Raw genomic sequence first — 18,261 nt, 5'->3', positions numbered from 1 at the left:
AAAAAAAAAAAAAAAAAAAAAAAAAAAAAAAAAAAACCTGGAAAAAAGAATCAATGTTGGCTGGCATGTGGAGAAACTGGAACCCTACTGGTGGGAATATAAAATGGTGGGAATGTAAAACTGTTGAAAATAGTTTAGTAGGCCAGGTGTGGTGGCTCACACCTGTAATCTTAGCACTTTGGGAGGCCGAGGTGGCTGGATCACGAAGTCAGGAGTTCAAGACCAGCCTGACCAGCATGGTGAAACCCCATCTCTACTAAAAAAATACAAAAAGTAGCTGGACATGGTGGCACACACCTGTAGTCCCAGCTACTCAGGAGGATGAGGCAGGAGAATCGCCTGAACCTGGGAGGTGGAGGTTGCAGTGAGCTGAGATTGTGCCACTGCACTCCAGCCTGGGCAACAGAGTGAGACTCCATCTCAAAAAAAATAAAAAATAAAATAAAATAATAAAAAAAAAGAAAAGATAATAGTTTAGCAGGGCAGGCATGGTGGCTCACTCCTGTAATCCCAGCACGTTGGGAGGCTGAGGCGGGTGGATCACTTGAAGTCAGGAGTTCAATGCTAGCCTGGCCAAAATGGTGAAACACCGTCTCTATTAAAAAAATTCAAAAATTAGCCGTGTGTGGTGGCGCATGCCTGCAATCCCAGCTATTTGGGAGGCTGAGGCAGGAGAATTGCTTGAACCCAGGAGGCAGAGGCCACAGTGAGCTGAGATCGTGCCACTGTACTCTAGCCTGGGTGATAGTGAGACTCCATCTCAAAAAAAAAAAAAGTTTATCACTTTCTCAAAAAGTTAAACATAGCATTACCATATGACCAGCAATTCCACTTCTGGGTATGCACCCAAAATAACTGAAAACAGGGACTCCAACAGATACTTGTACACCAAGCCTTCAGATGACTCCAGCCCTACCAGCTGCTGCCAAGTATTCACAGAAAAACCTGTACAGGCCGGGCGCGGTGGCTCAAGCCTGTAATCCCAGCACTTTGGGAGGCCGAGACGGGCGGATCACGAGGTCAGGAGATCGAGACCATCCTGGCTAACACGGTGAAACCCCGTCTCTACTAAAAAATACAAAAAAAAAAAAAAAACTAGCCGGGTGAGGTGGCGGGCGCCTGTAGTCCCAGCTACTCCGGAGGCTGAGGCAGGAGAATAGCGTGAACCCGGGAGGCAGGCTTGCAGTGCGCTGAGATCGGGCCACTGCACTCCAGCCTGGGCGATAGAGCAAGACTCCACCTCAAAAAAAAAAAAAAAAAAAAAAAAAAGAAAACCTGTACAACAATGTTCGTTGCAGTATTATTCACAATAGTCAAAAGGTGTAAACAACCCAAGCATCCATCAACAGATGAATGAATAAAATGTGGTCTATTCATACAATAATAGAATATTATTCAGTCACAAAGAGGAATGAAGTAATGCTACATACCACAACATGGATGAACCTTGAAAAGATTATATTAAGTGAAACAAGCCAGACACAAAGGACCACATATCCTGTGATTCCATTTACATGGAAAGTACAGAAAAGGAAAATATATATAGACGGAAAGTGAATTAGTGGCGGCCTACTGCTGGGGAACACGGGGGAAATGAGGAGTGACTGCTAATGGGCGCAGGTCCCTCCCTCCCTCCCTCCATCCCTTCCTCCCTCTCTCCTTCTTTCCTTTCCTTCATTTTCTTTTCTTTCTTCCCTTTCTCTCGCTTTTCCTTCCTTCCTTCCTCCCTCCCTCTCTTCCTCTTTTCCTCCCTCACTCCCTGCCTCTCTTCTCTTCCTCTCTTTTCCTTCCTTCCTTCCTCTCTTATCTTCCTCTCTCTCTTTTCTGTCCTTCCTTCCTCCCTTCCTCCCTCCCTCTCTTCCTCTCTCTTTTCCTTCCTTCCTTCCTCCCTCCCTCTCTTCTCTCCCTCTCTCTTCCTTCCTTCCTCCCTCTTTCTTTTCCTTCCGTCCTTCTTTCCTTCCTCCCTCCCTCTCTTCTCTCCCTTTCTCTTTCTCTCCCTTCCCTCCTTTCTCCCTCCCACCCTCTCTTCTCTCCCTCTCTCTTTTCCTTCCTTCCTTCCTTCCTTCCTTCCTTCCTTCCTTCCTTCCTTCCTTCCTCCCTCCCTCCCTCCCTCTCTTCTCTCCCTCTTTCTTTCTCTTTCTCTCTTCCTTCCTGCTCTGTCACCCAGGCTGGAGTGCACCGGCATGATCACAGCTTGTTGTAACCTCTAACTCTTGGGCTCTAGTGATCCTCCCACCTCAACCACCTGAGTAGCTGAGACTACAGGACCATTCACCACACCTGGTTATTTTTTTTTTTATTGTTTTTCTTTTCTTTTCTTTCTTTCTTTTTTTTTTTTTGAGACAGAGTCTCATTCTGTCGCACAGGCTGGAGTGCAGTGGCGCGATCTAGGCTGACTGCAACCTCAGCCTCCCAGGCTCAACTGATTATCCTGCCTCAGCCTCCCAAGTAGCTGGGATTACAGGCATGCACCACCATGCCTGACTAATTTTTGTATTATTAGTAAAGACAGTGTTTTGCCATGTTGGCCAGGCTGGACTCAAACTCCTGACTCCAAGTGATCCGTCTGCCTCGGCCTCCTAAAGTGCTGGGATTACAGGCATGAGCCACCATGCCCAGCCATGCTTGGCTAATTAAAAACTTTCTTTTCTAGAGAATGGAGTCTCACTATGTTTTCCAGGCTTGTCTCAAACTCTTGGCCTCAAGTAACCCTCCTGTCTCAACCTTCCAAAGCTTTGGCATCACAGGCGTGAGCCACTGCACTTAGCTGGTACAGGTTTCTTTTTCTTTTCTTTTCTTTTTTTTTTTTTTTGAGACAGAGTCTCACTCTGTCTCCCAGGCTGGAGTGCAGTGGCGAGATCTCAGCTCACTGCAACCTCCGCCTCCCAGGCTCAAGTGATTCTCCTGCCTCAGCTGCCCAAGTAGCTGGGATTACAGGTGTGCGCTACCAAGCCTGGCTAATTTTTATATTATTAGTAGAGAAAGGGTTTTGCCATATCAGCCAGGCTGGTCTCAAACTCTTGACCCCAAGTGATCCATCTGCCTCGGCCTCCCAAAGTGCTGGGATTACAGGAATGAGCCACCGGGCCTGGCTGGTACAGGTTTCTTTTGAGGAGATGAAAGTGCTCTGGAATTAGGTAGTGGTGATGGTTGCACAGCTCTGTGAATATACCAAGAACCTTTGAACTGTACACTTTAAGTGAGTGAATTATATGGTGTATGAATTATAGCTCAAGTAGCTGTCAAGTTACTTAAAAATCCCATGGGTCAAGGGGCCCTGAGGGGTTTGCTGAAGAATGTTCTGTTGCTTGGCCTGGTGCTGGCTACACAGTCATATTCACTTTTTGCAAGACCATCAGGATAGACACTTATGAATCATAAACTTTTCTGTATATATACAACACTTGAATAAAAAGTGAAAAAGAATTAGGAATGAAACTGGGAAAGAAAAGTCTGCAGGCTGCTCAGAGTACCCCACCTTCAGAACACCAGGCCGATGAGGGCCCTGCCACTCAGAGCCATCTCCCTGACAAACCTCTGGCACACCACTATGAGCTGACTTTTGCCAGGCAGCAGGGTCTCTGAGAATGAGCAAGCGCTCCTCTCTCCCTCCAGGAAAGCCACAAGCCCCATCAGCCAAATCGTTAAAGCTGAAATAACAACAGAGAGCAAAATCCCCCACCCAGTGGAGGGCCTGTGCAGGCCTCACCCAGAGGAGTTCACAGAAAGTAGAAGAAAGAGATGTCATTGTCCAGGCTGGTCCGCTTTGGGAAGAATCATCCCTGCTCCAGACTTGGGGTATGTGGAAGACATACCCCAAAGAGAACGACTATCATGTGATGAGGGATTAGAAGACATGAGGGGAGGCCTTCACTCAGCCTCAGGGGGGTCAGGGAAAGTGACCTGCAGGGGAGCTGGGAGGTGAGGAGGCACTCACTAGGCAGGGGTAGATAGGACAGATATGCTGGGTAGGGAGGCAGGTGACAGAGCGAAAGGTGTGTGTGGAGGGAGCCCTGGAAGCGTGTGGACTCAGTTGCCTGGGTGTAGGCTGCGAGGCAGGAAGTGGCAGGGAAGGGCCTGGGAGCTAGGCAGAAGCTAGATCACAAAAGTTTTTGTTTGTTTGTTTGTTTATTTTGAGACAGATGAGACAGAGTCTGGCTCTGTCGCCCAGGCTGGAGTGCAATGGCACGATCTCGGCTTACTGCAACCTCTGCCTCCCAGGTTCAAGTGATTCTCCCACCTCAGCCTCTTGAATAGCTGGGATTACAGTCACGCGCCACCACACCCGGCTAATTTTTGTATTTTTAGTAGAGACGGGGTTTCACCATGTTGGCCAGGCTGGTCTCACACTCCTGACCTCAAGTGATCTGCCCGCCTCCGCCTCCCAAAGTGCTGGGATTACAGGAGTGAGCAACTGTGCCTGGCCATAAAAGGAGCACAGTTTTGATGCTAAGGGAAGAAAAGGGTTTAAGCAGGAGAGGAGCACAATCGAATCTGGGTCCCAGGAAGAACGCCCTGGTACGTGTATGGAGAATGGAAGATCCCCTGGCATGGGCAGCTGCCCACAGGGGTGTTCTTTCCTGGGTTTAGATAGGAGGTGAGGCCCCCAGCTCTGGGAGCAGCAGGAGATGCCTCTGTGCTCAGCAGGTAGGCCAGGTACTTAGTGGCTTTATGAACATGAAATCTTGGTAGCTGAGGGCAAAGGGGAAAAGGGAGAGGCCAGGCTGCAGGTGAAAGTGGTCAGTGAGCCAGGCACAGTGGCTCAAGCCTGTAATCCCAGCACTTTGGGAGGCTGAGGCAGGCAGATCACCTGAGGTCAGGAGTTCGAGACTAGCTTGGCCAACATGGCAAAACCGTGTCTCTACTAAAATAAAAAAAAAAAAAAACAGCCAGGCATGGTCGTGGTGCCACTAATCCCCGTACTTGGAAGCTGAGGCAGGAGATCACTTCTGAACCAGGAGGCTGCGGAGGTTGCATGGATGATAGAAGATTAGTGCCATTGAACTCCACGCCTGGGTGACAAGAATGAAATTTCCCACCTAAAAAAAATAAAAAAAAAAAAAGGCGGGCCCGCGGTGGCTCAAGCCTGTAATCCAGCACTTTGGGAGCCACGGGCGGACTCACGGGTCAGGGATCGAGACCCAGGATCCTGGCTAACAGCGAGTGGAAACCCCCGTCTCTACTAAAAAATACAAAAAACTAAAGCCGGGCGAGGTGGCGGGGCGCTTAGTCCCAGCCGCTACTCGGGAGGCTGAGGCAGGAGAATGGCGTAAACCTTGGGAGCGGAGCTTGCATGTGAAGCTGAGATCCGCCACTGCACTCCAGCCTGGGCGACCAGAGTGCGACTGCCGTCTCAAACAAAAAAAAAAAAAAAGGCCCGGGCATGGTGGCTCAGGCCTGTAATCCCAGCACTTTGGGAGGGCCAAGGCGGGCAGATCACGAGGTCAAGAGATCGAGACCATCCTGGCTAACGCACTGAAACCTCGTCTCTACTAAAAATACAAAAAAAAATTAGCCGGGCGCGGTGGCCAGTGCCTGTAGTCCCAGCTACTCAGGAGGCTGAGGCAGGAGAATGGTGTGAACCCGGGAGGCGGAGCTTACAGTGAACTGAGATAGGGCCACTGCACTCCAGCCTGGGTGACAGAGCAAGACTCCGTCTCAGAAAAAAAAAGAAAGAAAGAAAGAAAGTGGTTAGTGAGTCCAGGTACACTCTACAGACTAGTGACTCAGCCTTTTCCTGCCTACCATGGTGGGACAGAGACCCCATGCCCCTGAGCAGCCACCCACCCTGCCCATGGGCTGAGATCTGCTCCTCACCCTGTGCCCAGACCTGTCCTGTGCTCAAACTGGGTAGAGGCCACAGGGTCCAGGCAAAAGGGAGCCACATATTTACCATCTGGGTTGCAGGGGCCCCAGCCCTGTTTACTGAGGACCCACCTGCTGCGAATTTCAGTTTATTTATTTATTTATGAGATAGGGTCTCACTCTGTCCCCCAGGCTGAAGTACAATAGCATGATCATGGCTGACTGCAGCCTTGACCCCCCAGGCTCAAGCAATCCTTCTGACTCAGACTGTAGAGTAGCTGGGACTACAGGCGTGCACCCCACCACACCTGGCTAATTTTTTATTTTTTTGTTGAATGCCTTGGTCTCTCAAAATGCTGGGATTACAGGAGTAAGCCTTTGTGTTCAGCCTGGGAAACAGAGTTTCTAAATCAAGCTCCATTGCAGTGTCAGGTGAAGACCATGACCATTCCGCTTGAACAGCAAGCTGCCCTTTCCTGAGGATGTGGGGCATGGAGTTTACCTTCAGCTATCAGGGTCCAAGAGGGGCTCCCTCTCAGGGAGGTGGCAGAACATGCGGGCTCAGAGCATAGTTTCTGCAGTTCAAATGTCTGGGTGCAAACCTTCCTCTTTTTCTTTCTTTTTGTGTGGTCTCTGATAAGTTAACCTCTATATGTCATCATCTCCCCATCTGTAAGAGGAGGAGAAGCAATAGTACTGGCTGGGTTGTTGAGAAAATTAGATGCGAGCACGTGTAGTTGACGTACACAGGATGAGTTCAGGATGTGTGTGTGCTCAGCAACAGGGAACATCATTCCAGGATGCCACGCCCTGGCTTTATCCCAGCAGGGAGACTGGCAGGGGAATCGCCCTGGCTCCAAAGGCAGATGTCTCCATGGCTTCAAAGTTCCCCTGAAGGATGGAGTGAAGAGCCAGGCCTGGAAAACCCTTCATTTCCGGTGCTCAGAGGCTCCTGGTACAGCCAAGAGGTGTGGGGAAGGGTGGTGAGGAGGGCCCAGGCAGCATGGCTCTCTGCTCAGCCTTTTTCTAGGCCTGGATCAGCCATTGATATCAGCACTTGGGCTACAAGGACAGGGCAGAGGAGTGCAGCCGGGTTTCAGCTGTGTCTCTGAGCAGGATGCGGCTGGGGAGGAAGGCCCTTTTCATAGCTATAGGCACCAGGCCTGCTTGGAAGACCCGCAGAGCATCAGACACCGACACTCCTGGTGCATGCTGGGGCTGAGACTCAGATAGTGGCCTCAGCTGCTCCACTGTCATTATCGGGAGCCAATGCAGGCAGGGAGAGAGGGCTTCCTGGAAAAAGAGGCTACCAGGAGAGGCAAAGAGCATGAACGAGAGCCCCAAGCAGAGATTTCCAGACCCTGTCTCAATTTACAGCTTGCCTTTGCAACTGCCTATTCTCCTCTGCACTTCAGAGCCCTGAGATATTGTGGGATCATGTTCCCTACTCCACAAGTGGCGAAAATGAGGCACAGAGTACTGGGGCCAACTCACCCAAGGTGACAGCCAAGTCTCCCAGGCCATGAGTGACTGTGGTAGTGCAGAGACAGAGAAGAAGCCACAGATTGCATTAAACTGCAGAAACCTGCGTGTGCATCAGACCCCCCAACCCCTACCTAACAGGGGCCAGGCATGGTGGGTGGCTGGTCTGGCAGGAATTGAGGGGAAGGGGAGGTCTGTTCCTGAAGGAGGGGCACTGGCCAGATGCCACATCTACACTCAGGGATCTGATATGCCCTGCCTCTTCCCCTAGGGCCCTTCACCCAAGCCTCTCTCCCCAGAGCCCCACCAGGACCAAGCAAGGCAGGCTCTGCTCTGCTTGTTCTCCCAGCTCCCTGTCACAGGGGCATGGCCCTGTCTCCTGGCTAGGCCAGCAGCTTCTCCTGCTCATTAGCCTTGACATGGAATTTACTGCACAGCTGAATGAGGTAGGCAGCTTGAAGCACAGGCTGGGCTGGGGCCAGCTCACTGGAGGGAGGGGACAGCTAGGATTGGCCCTTGCTGCCAAAGAGCCTGACCCCAGGGTAGAAATGTGTCTTCTGGACTTAGTGTATGGCTCAGGGGACTGAGGGCTATGCCCCCTGTGCTGGGCTCACTGAAGCTGCCACTCAGGATGTCAGTGCGCAGGCGTGCACGTGTGCACACACATGTGGCGTGTGTGTGGGTGCAGGAGCCAAGGCCCATGGATTCAGGGCTCCTCTGGGTGGAGCAGAAGGTGTACGTGACCAGAGCCATCTGTAGAGAAGGCAAAGAATGGAACCAGGAGGACACTTACAAAGACATCCTCAAGATGACCTACTTGTGGTATACATGGGGAAACTGAGGGCCAGGGACTGGAAGCAACATGTTCGGGTCATACAGCTGGAGGGCCAGAGGTGGCTGGGGAGGCAGGAGGGATTCTGGTGGGACTCCTGGGCAATGCACAAGTCCACAGACATCCCCAGAGGATGCCACCTTCTCACTGGCTGCTGCCAACAGCTCATTAAAAACACAGCTCAAAAAAAACTAAATGTAAGGGCTCAAACTATAAAACTCTTAGGAGAAAACATAGGCATAAGTTCTATGACCTTGAATTAGGCAACGGTTTTGGAGCCATGACAACAAAAGCACAAGCAACAAAAGAAAAGATAGATACACTGGACCTCATCAAAATTAACAGCTTTTATGCTTCAAAGGACACTAAAAAGAAAGTGAAAAAACAACCTACAGAATGGGAGAGAATTTTTATTAACAATATACTTATAGTAACTTGTATCCAAAATATATAAAGAACTCCTCCAATGCAACAACAAAGAAACAACAACCCCATTCAAAAACTGGCAAAGGAGCTGGGCATGGTGTTGTACACCTGTAGACCCAGCTACTCCAGAGGTGAAGTTGGCAGGATGGCTGGAGCCCAGGAGTTCAGGGTCAGCCTAAGCGGCATAGCAAGACTCCATCTCTAAAACAAGAATAAGAATAATAAAGGCAAAGAACTTGAACAGACATTTCTACAAAAAGATTATACAAATGGTCAATGAGCAAATGAAAAGATGCTCAACATAATCTGTCATTAGGGAAATGCGAATCAAAACCATAATGAGATACCACTTCACACTCACTGGGGCGGTTAAAAAGACACACAGCAGCAAGTGTTGTTCAGGGTGTGGAGCAATGGAACCCTTGTACATTGATGGTGGGAACGTAAAATGGTGCAGCTGCTGTGGCAAACAGTTTGGTGGTTCCTCAAAAAGTTAAACATAGAGTTACCATATGACCCAGCAATTCCACTCGAGGTAAATATCCAAGAAGAGGAAAACATATGTCCACATAAAAACTTATACACGAATATTTATGGCAGCATTATTCACTGTAGCCAAAAAGTGGAAACAACCCAAATGTCCACCAACAGATGAACGGGTAAACAAACTGTGGCCTACCATGGAATGGAATATTATTTGGCCATAGAAAGTAATGGAGCACTGACACATGATACAACAGGGATGAAACCTGGAAATATTATGCTGAGTGAAAGAAGCCAGACACAAAAGGACACATATTGTATGATTCCATTTATATAAAATGCCCAGAATAGTGGAATCTATAGAGACAGAAAGCACATTATTGGCTGCCTGGGGCTGGGGTGAAAATAGTGATTTCCTTTTTGGGGTAATAGAAATGTTCTAAAATTGATTCTGGTGATGGTTGTACAACTCTGAATAGGCTAAAAATCACCGAACTGTGCACTTTAAATGGATGAGTCATGTGGTGTGTGACTTATATCTCAATAAAGCTGTTATAAAACAAAACGAACAGAAACCAATCCTGCCTCTTGCACTTACTAAGATCAAAAAAATCAAATATGGCAAGCAGGAAGGGGCCTTGCTGGCACTGTGAGAGAGAGATGGGTCACCTCTAAGCATCTCTCTGCCATGAATGTCCCTCCTAGTGTCCAAAAGCTCAGTTTTCTGCTTATGCAGGAAACCTCATGTTTGAGGCAGTGGCGACTTTAAGCTGAGCATCTGTTTCCATGGTGACATGACGGGCTAGCCAAGGGCATCCTCGGTCAGCTTCCTGAACAGCAGGTGTGTGTGTGTGTGCGTGCATACACGTAGGCACACGGATGCACATGCATACACAGGCACAGGCCTCTCTAAGGCACAAAAATGTGCTATATCTCCATGGCCCAGAGCAACTAAGTCCCCTTCCAAAACAAAAAACAGACAAGACTCTGGGTGAGGCCATAGGTGAGGTCAGGGCAGGCATATGCCATCTCTCCCTCTTTAAAAGAGCTCCTGGAATATGGACCGGATTTTTTTTTTCTTTTCTTTTGAGACAAAGTTTTGCTCCTCTTGCCCAGGCTGGAGTGCAATGGCGCGATCTTGGCTCACCGCAACCTCTGCCTCCCGGGTTCAAGCGATTCCCCGCCTCAGCCTCCTGAGTAGCTGGGATTACAGGCATGGGCCACCACACCCGGCTAACGGGGTTTCACCATGTTGGTCAGGCTGGTCTCAAACTCCCAACCTCAGGTGATCTGTCCACCTCAGCCTCCCAAAGTGCTGGGATTACAGGTGTGAGCCACTGCACCCGGCCTATGCGGACCAGATTTGTAGTGAAAACAGCAAGCATTTCCTGGGTGCTCTAAGCTCCCACCTCTTCCAGTAGCATCATTTATTTGTGGCTATGTTAAGTGCTTTGCATGTAAGTTCTCCTTTGGTTACTGCAACATCCCCTTAGGAAAGGTGTATTAGTACTATTACCCCCAAGTCACAGATAAGATGATCAAGGCTATGAGAGGCTCAAACTTGTCCAAGGTCACACAGTTACTAAATGGCACAGCCAGGCTGTGAATTCAGACCTGTCATTCCAGAGCCTGCTCAGCCCATAGCACCAAGGTGTCTCAACGAAAAGACTTCAGCATAAGGTGGGTGCTCTGTAAATTCTTACTGAACAAATAAATGAACTCTAGTCCCAACTCTGACCAACTCCCTCTCCTGGACAAGTCGCTTCTCTCTGGTGTCAATTTCCAAACTATAAGTGGAGACAGGACTACCTATCGGCCCATGCCCTGGTGTAATGGGTGAATGTCCCCACCAGGCCCTTGGAATGTGACCTTATTTGGAAATAGGGTCTTTGCCGATGTAATTGGAGTGACGTGGCCACAAGCTAAGGAATGCTTGGAGCCAACAGAAGCTGGAAGAGACAAGGAAGGGTCTACCCGTAGAACCTTTGGAGGAAGTGCATCCCTGCAGACACCTGCCTCTCCGGTTTCTGGCCTCCAGAACTGTGAAAGAATAAATGTCTATTCTTTCAAGCTATGCAGTTTGTGGTTCTTTGTTATGTCAGCACCAAGAAGTAAGATACTTGGGATGCTGGCAGGCTCAGTGAGAAGGTGTGCAGGACAGGGGGTCCAGAGCTGCCTGCAGGAGTCTCTTTGGGCAGAGGCCTGGTGACCCACCTGCCAGCAGCTGAGGGTGGAGCCAGGACAGGGTCCAGGAGGGTCCCTTCCACCTTGGCCTTGCTGGGTGGCTGCGCAGAAGCCCCTGCCCACTCAGGCAGACTTCATGCCTTTCCCAGGACAGCAGGCTCACCCAGCAGCATCCTGTGTGGGCTCTGGGGAGGATACCTCCTGTCTCTTCCAGCTGCTGCTGGCTCCCGGTGCTCCTTGGCCCATACTATATCTCTTCAATCTCTGCTTCATCTTTCCTGTGTCTCAGTCCTTTCCTTTTCTTATAGGGAAAATCGTCATTCATTCAGGGACCTCTCTAAATCCAGAATGATCTCATTTCAAGATCCTTAACAAATTACATCTTCAGAGACCCTATTTCAAAATAAGGTCACATTCTGAGATTGCAGGTGGATGCAGATTCTGGGGGGCACACTGGTCACCAGTGGGGTGTGTGCCCACAATGGCCTCCTGTGAGTGAGCTTCAGCCTGCCTGCTGGAGAAACAAGCGCACTACCCTGATGGCCCCCCACTTGTCCCTCATCTCTCAGTGGGGCAGGTGGGGTCCTCACCACCTCCCACCCAGCCCTTGGTCACATACGTCTTCAGTCACCAGCACTTTCCCCAGTGTATGGCAACTCTTCATGCTGACCCCAGCACCCCTGGCCTTGCTGCCCACAGGTGACCCTGGGCTATGTGGAGTTCTGAGTATTTGAGCACTGGAAGGCAGAGCTGTGAAAGGGAGAGCACTGGCTTCAGAGTCAGACAGGGTGGAGAGCATGTAACCTCCAACAGCTGGAACTTCAGAGAAGGGGTGGACTAGGAGACCTCAAAGTGCTCCACTAAAAGCAATGCGAAAAAGGCAGCCCACCACATCTCTGGGCAGACTGGTATCATTAGGCCAGCTATGTACCCTTGGGCAAGTTCCTTGACATCTCTGAGCCTCAAGCTGTCATCTGCGGATGGGGATGAGCGGGGATGAGTACCACCAACTGTGCAGGTTATCGTGAGGATTAAAGCAGGTTCTGATCACTTGCTGGACACTGATTCAGTGGGCTGTGGAGGGGTGTGAGGGCTACAGTCAGTGGCAGAGCCGCTGGGACACAGACGGGACCCCCTGTACAGCACTTTGGTATTTTGTGAAATAGATGCTAGGTAAAGACTGGTCGAATGAAGAATGGATTCTAGTTCTACCTGTCACCAGGAACTTCAAAGCTGGCATCACCAAGGGCAGCCAGTCCTCCCCAAGCTGACCTCTGGCTCCCTACCAGTGATGGCGTCTGAAGGGGGCAGGTCTCTCCTGGCACAGCTACTCAGTCATGCCACGTAGGAGCAAGCTCTTCTCAAGTCACTCTGATCTCTGCCACATGAGCAGCCACCCCATTGTCCCTGCCGACCATTCCCCTAAACAGTGCTGCAGTGCTGTTTTCAGAGATGGTGGCAGTTGGACAGCAGAGACAGGCCTGGCTCCCCAGGGGCTGATGAAGGAGTTTGGGGGAGGATGCAAAGAAAACCCAAGACCTAGAAACCCCTGAAAGCAGCCGCTCCCAGGGTCCTGGCCAGGCCACCTCTGGCCACTCCCTTGGCAGCACACATTCGCTGAACACCTCGGATGGACGGCCCTCTCCCAGCCAGGCAGATGATTTTGTTTTCTCACCTTTAACATGGTGTATATTGAGTGCTGCTCCAACAGGGTGCCAGGCACTTTGACACGTGAGCCCAGCCCATCTTTTTCACAACCTTCCAGTTGGGCAGCTCGCACAGAGGAAGGCCTATTCCTAGCTGCCACTGGCTGGCAAGTGGCACAAGTGGAAAATGATGAACTAAGGTCTTCTTATTATTCTTTCCACAAAAATGCAGCAGCCTTCTTGAAGGCCTGTCCATCTCAGGAGGCCAGTGCAGACTGTGCCCTTGAGCCTGTGCTGAAACGTATGTGAAATCTATCTTCCCAGAGAACAGGAAGCACTTTCTTTCATCCCCCTCTGCAACTCGGCCCTCGGCACAGGCAGGGCACAGGAAAGTCTGGTGACTTCAACTTACTTTTTAGCAGTGTTACTGAGGTATGACTGACATACAATAAGCTGTACACATGTAAAGGAGCAGCTGGTGATTCTGACGTATGTTCACACTTTTGAGTCCATCACCCTACGGTGACAAGAGCCCTAGGAACCGTGGGTTAGAAAAAGGCCAGAGCGGGGACAGACAGGCAGGTGGGGCTGAGAAGAACGAGTGCCCTCAGGACCCAGAGGGGCAGAGGAAGCTGCCTGGAGGAGGGGCATTCACACCAGCCCTGCGGGAGGGGCAAAAGCTCTCAAGATGGAAATTGGGCTGAGAGTAGAGGTCTTGGTGACAGGAAGGGCACAGGTCGTGCGTCCGGTCTCCAAGTCGGGGTGGCCTGAACCTCTCCCCTCCTGCCCACCTGCTCTGCCCTAAGGCCTGGGAGCCACAGCACAGGCTGGGGGTGAGAGGGGAGATCCCTCCCAATACTGCCTCCTCCCCAATCTAGATACTGGCACCTCCTGGTCCTCTCAGCCTGCCAGGGTGCCCTCACCTCTGAGATTGGCAGCAGCCTCCCTTGGCCTACTAGGGGTCCCAAAGAGGCCACCTAGGAGCCCAGAGATCTGAACTCCAACCCTGGCTGTGGGCCTCAATTTCCCCATATGTAAAATGGGAAACTATGCTCTCTGAGAGCCTAGCTTAAGTTACAGATAAAGAAACTGACTGGGCGTGGTGGCTCATGCCTATAATCCCAGCACTTTGGGAGACTGAGGTGGGCGGATCACCTGAGGTCAGGAGTTTGAGACCAGCCTGGCCAACACAGTGAAACCCCATCTCTACTAAAAATACAAAAATTAGACAGGCATGGAGGCGGGCACCTGTAATTCTAGCTACTTGGAAGGCTGAGGCAGGAGAATCGCTTGAACCCAGGAGGCAAAGGTTGCAGTGAGCTGAGATTATACCACTGCACTTCAGCCTGGGGAACAGAGTGAGACTTTGTCTCAAAAAAAAAAAAAGAAAAAAGCAACCAACAGGAGCACTACCCCCTTGGGTCTAGTGGGGTGTGTGTGTGTGTGTGTGTGTGTGTGTGTGTGTGTATGTGTCTGAGTAGGTGCATGTATACATGTGCACATATGTGCACATGCTGTGTGCATGCACGTGTCTGTGTAGGTGTGTGCATGTATCTGCATGTATTTGTATACATACCTGTATGCATAGGTGGCTGTGCTTGCATGTACATATGTTGTGGTGGACACACACGTGTGTGTGTGCACTAGAGCCATCGGTGAGGATGGAAGGAGCAGCCCATGTACACCAAAGAGGATATGAGCCAGAAACTGGGAAAACAGACCCACAGACCTAAACCCTGCCAGGCGACACTCACTGTCCAGCAGTAAGCAGACAGACACCCACAAAGAGGTGGAAGGCACTAGGTACCCAGGTGTGGGACTGACAGGAAACTGCGAGGATTCAGGGAAAGAAATCACTCATGCTGCCAGTGGAGATCAGACAAGCCTCTGAGAAGGACACAGCATGCGGGCTGGTCAGAAAGACGGGCAGAAGGACCCTTGAGATAACCTGGGGACTCTTCTGTTTCAAAACATACTCACTAGGGTAGCATTATTTAAAAAGAGGACAGTAAGTGCTGGTGAGGATGTGAAGAAACTGGAAACTTTATACATTCCCAGTAGGAATGTAAAATAGTGCAGCCACTGTGGAAAACAGTCTGCTGGTTCCTCCAGACATCAAGCATAGCGTCACCATGTGACCCAGAAATTCCCTTCCTAGGTGTAGACCAAGAAGAACTGAAAACAGATACTTGTATGCTAATGTCAACCCAAATATCCATCAATGGATGAATGGATAAGCAAAACGTGATCTGTTCATACAACGAAATATGATTCAGCCATAAAACGTAATGAGGCACTGACACATGCTCTGACATGGATGAACCCCAACAACATGATGCTGAGTGAAAGAAGCCAGACACAAAGAGCAACACAGTGAAGGATTCCATGTGTATGAAACACCCAGAACAGGCAAACCCAGGGAGACAGGTAGTACATTAGTGATTGCCAGGGGGTGGGGAGGGGGAATGAGGAATGACTGTTTAATGGATATGGGGTTTCTTTCTGGGGTGATGAAAGTGTTTTGGAACTAAAGTTAGTGGCTGCACAACATTGTGAGTATACTGAATGCCACTGAATTGTTCACTTAAAAATGGTTGTTTATGTTATGTGAATTTCACCTCAATAAAAGCAAAACAAGACAACACCCAATCAAGTAAGCCCAAACCCCCTAGTCCCAAAAGAATTTCTTCCAAATGCTATAGAGAGCTGACAACCTGAGCCCCATCCATGCAGACAGTAAGCAGGCCAGCGCCTTGCCCCTCAGAGGGCACAGGACCCACAGGCTTGCAATATCTTGGAGCTCATTTTGTTGGAGCTCGAACTGGGGGCTGTGGAGGCCAGAACCCAGCGATGCATCTGCCTGTCTAAGACCCAGCTGGGGCGCGGCTGGCCAGCAGGGGCCTTAAGTACGTGGGAAACTTCCCAGTCAGTAGTTCTCGCAGGAACCTATGGCTTCCTGGTAACGACGTGAGGGCAGCAGCACCTCAGACACAGCAATTAGTCCTCAGGCCAGAGACAGCACACACCAAGAACACAGAGGACACAGGTGCAGGGCACTAGCACCTGCGATGTGCAGCAGACCCCCTGCCCCATCATCAAGCTGTCTATCCCACACTCCCAGCCTCAAGGCCTGCCCAGAGGAAAATTACCCAGCCAGCCAGCCTGAGCAGGAACAGCAATAACCTCACCCCCAATCTCCCTTCCAAGCATGCTAGCGCCTGTCACAGAAGCACCTCTCCCGGCAATACCTGGCTTCTTTCACCTTTCTTTTTTAACAGGAAAGCAGATGTGTGCACACATGCTTGCTCACCCAGAAGGGGCACAGGGAAAGGCTCTGGAAGCTCAGAGCAGCAGTAATAACTCCAGCCAGCCCTTAGAGGCCATGGTGGCTCTCCCTAGCTGGGAAGGATGCCCATCTGTCCAACAGGCTCTCATGAGAGTGCTGCTGCTCATGATGTGTGAGGTGGGAGATGTTTCCATCCTGCCACAATCCTAATCAATGGAGCTTCTCAAAAGACACTGCATGTGTCGGCTAGATGGATGGGGCCTGGCTGCACAGGTGCAGGGAGGTCTGAGCATCTAACAGGGAACTATATGATGCTTAACAATTACATTCATTGGAGGCATAAAGATAGGTGTTCAAAAAAACCCTGGAGTGGCCGGGCGTGGTGGCTCATGCCTGTAATCCCAGCACTTTGGGAGGCCAAGGTGAGTAGATCACAAGGTCGGGAGATCGAGACCATCCTGGCCAACACGGTGAAACCCCGTCTCTACTAAAAATACAAAAATTAGCCGGGTGTGGTAGCGTGTGCCTGTAATCCCAGGTACTTGGGAGGCTGAGGCATGAGAATTGCTTGAACCCAGGAGGCAGAGGTTGCAGTGAGCCGAGATCATGACACTGCACTCCAGCCTGGTGACACAGCGAGACTCCGTCTCAAAAAAAACAAAACAAAACAAACAAACAACAACAAAAACCTGGAGTGACAGGTGTTTTGAGGAGCCCAGAGGCGATTCTATGCCCAGAACAGCTTTGGGATCTCCTAGGGGCTGGAGGTCAGTCCTTCCAATCTTGACAGCCACCAGGAGGCCAGGTGGAGCTGAGGGGCTGCTGTGGTCTGGGCTCACCCTGGCTTGGGTGGGAATTGAGAAGCAGTAAGACAACAGCAGCACTGGCAGATCAGCCTGGTCCTTGAATAGGCTGAGCTATTTCCAGAGTGCTCAGAGATGGGGGGCTGATTTAAGCCTCTTCCTCTCTCTCCACTCTCTAGAAATAATTATGGGGTAAGTGGTTCAAGAGGGAATTGAGTGGCCCTTCTGAAGCAGCTCAGAGCAAACAGCCCCCCAGAGAGGCTGGGTTCACCTTCCGTTCTTTTCCCAGCCAAGGCTCCCACATAGGGGAGCCTGGACAAACCCATGCAACTTCCTCAAGCTCCTCCCAAAAGGTGGCTGGGGCTGTAGGCTCTGCTGGGAGCTCATAGCTACCTCCCCTGACCTGGGTGGAAGGTGGGAGCCCAACAGGTGAAGCCAGGGATGGGAGGTGGAGGCCCTGCCTGACGAAGCCTCTCCCCAACACCAACGACTCAGTCTGATGCTGTAATTAAGGGGCTGTACAGCAAGAAGCTGCAGGAGGGCAAGCCCCACTGGGTCGCAGGGACTGGAGGCACTGATTTGCCCAGAGGAGCCAGAGCCAGGCCGACAGCAAGTTCATGATAAGTGTGGGAGGCCCAAAGACACCCAGGGACCCAGGGTGCAAGCCTGCAAGCCTTGGCTAGGGAATGATCTGGAGGAAAGCTGCCGGGCTAGGCCATGCCAAGCACTGAGGGTGGACAGGAGGCCAGCAGGAGAGCTGGGATGGAACCTCTACATAGAAAGGACTGCAGCCGGGACCGCAGCAAGTGGGAGCAGTGGTCCCATCTGGGGTCAGCCAGAGGCAGCCAGGTCTTGTGTTCCAGGTTGGTCAGGCACTGAGTAGGGAGACTGGAGGTGTCTCCTAAGCAAGAGTCTCTGGCTCATCAAAGGAGCCTGTCATCCTCAAACTCCTGCGAGCGTCTGTAAGTGAGCCACATGTCTGACACTGCTGTTTTGCAAGCAGTCAGGGTGGTGAGGAAAGCATGGAGCTGGGAGCTAGGAGACAGGCCCTGTGCTCCTTGGCAAGAATTTAACATCTCTGGGCCTCATGTGTCTTCCTGTCTGTAGAATGGGGTGTTATGGACTGAATGTCTGTGTCCCTCCAAAAGGCCTGACCCCCAGTGTGATGGTATTTGGAGACGGGGCCTTTGGGTGGTAATCAGGTCTAGATGAGATCATATGGGTGGGGCCCTCACAATGGGACTGGTGTCCTTAGAAGAAAAGGAAGGGGGCCGGGCGCGGTGGCTCAAGCCTGTAATCCCAGCACTTTGGGAG

General features: G+C 50.8%; 1 protein-coding gene across 1 annotated transcript in view; it reads right to left on the bottom strand.

Moving 5' to 3' along the window:
* The window catches only part of PITPNM2 (phosphatidylinositol transfer protein membrane associated 2), a 124,292-nt gene that overhangs the window by 28,128 nt on the left and 77,903 nt on the right, over positions 1 to 18,261 (bottom strand). The gene's annotated exons all lie outside the window — the stretch shown is intronic.

The sequence above is a fragment of the Rhinopithecus bieti genome, unplaced genomic scaffold (assembly GCF_001698545.2).
Source record: "Rhinopithecus bieti isolate Rb0 unplaced genomic scaffold, ASM169854v2 scaffold_574, whole genome shotgun sequence".
Taxonomy (NCBI): domain Eukaryota; kingdom Metazoa; phylum Chordata; class Mammalia; order Primates; family Cercopithecidae; genus Rhinopithecus; species Rhinopithecus bieti.
This window is presented reverse-complemented; position numbering and strand designations above follow the sequence as displayed.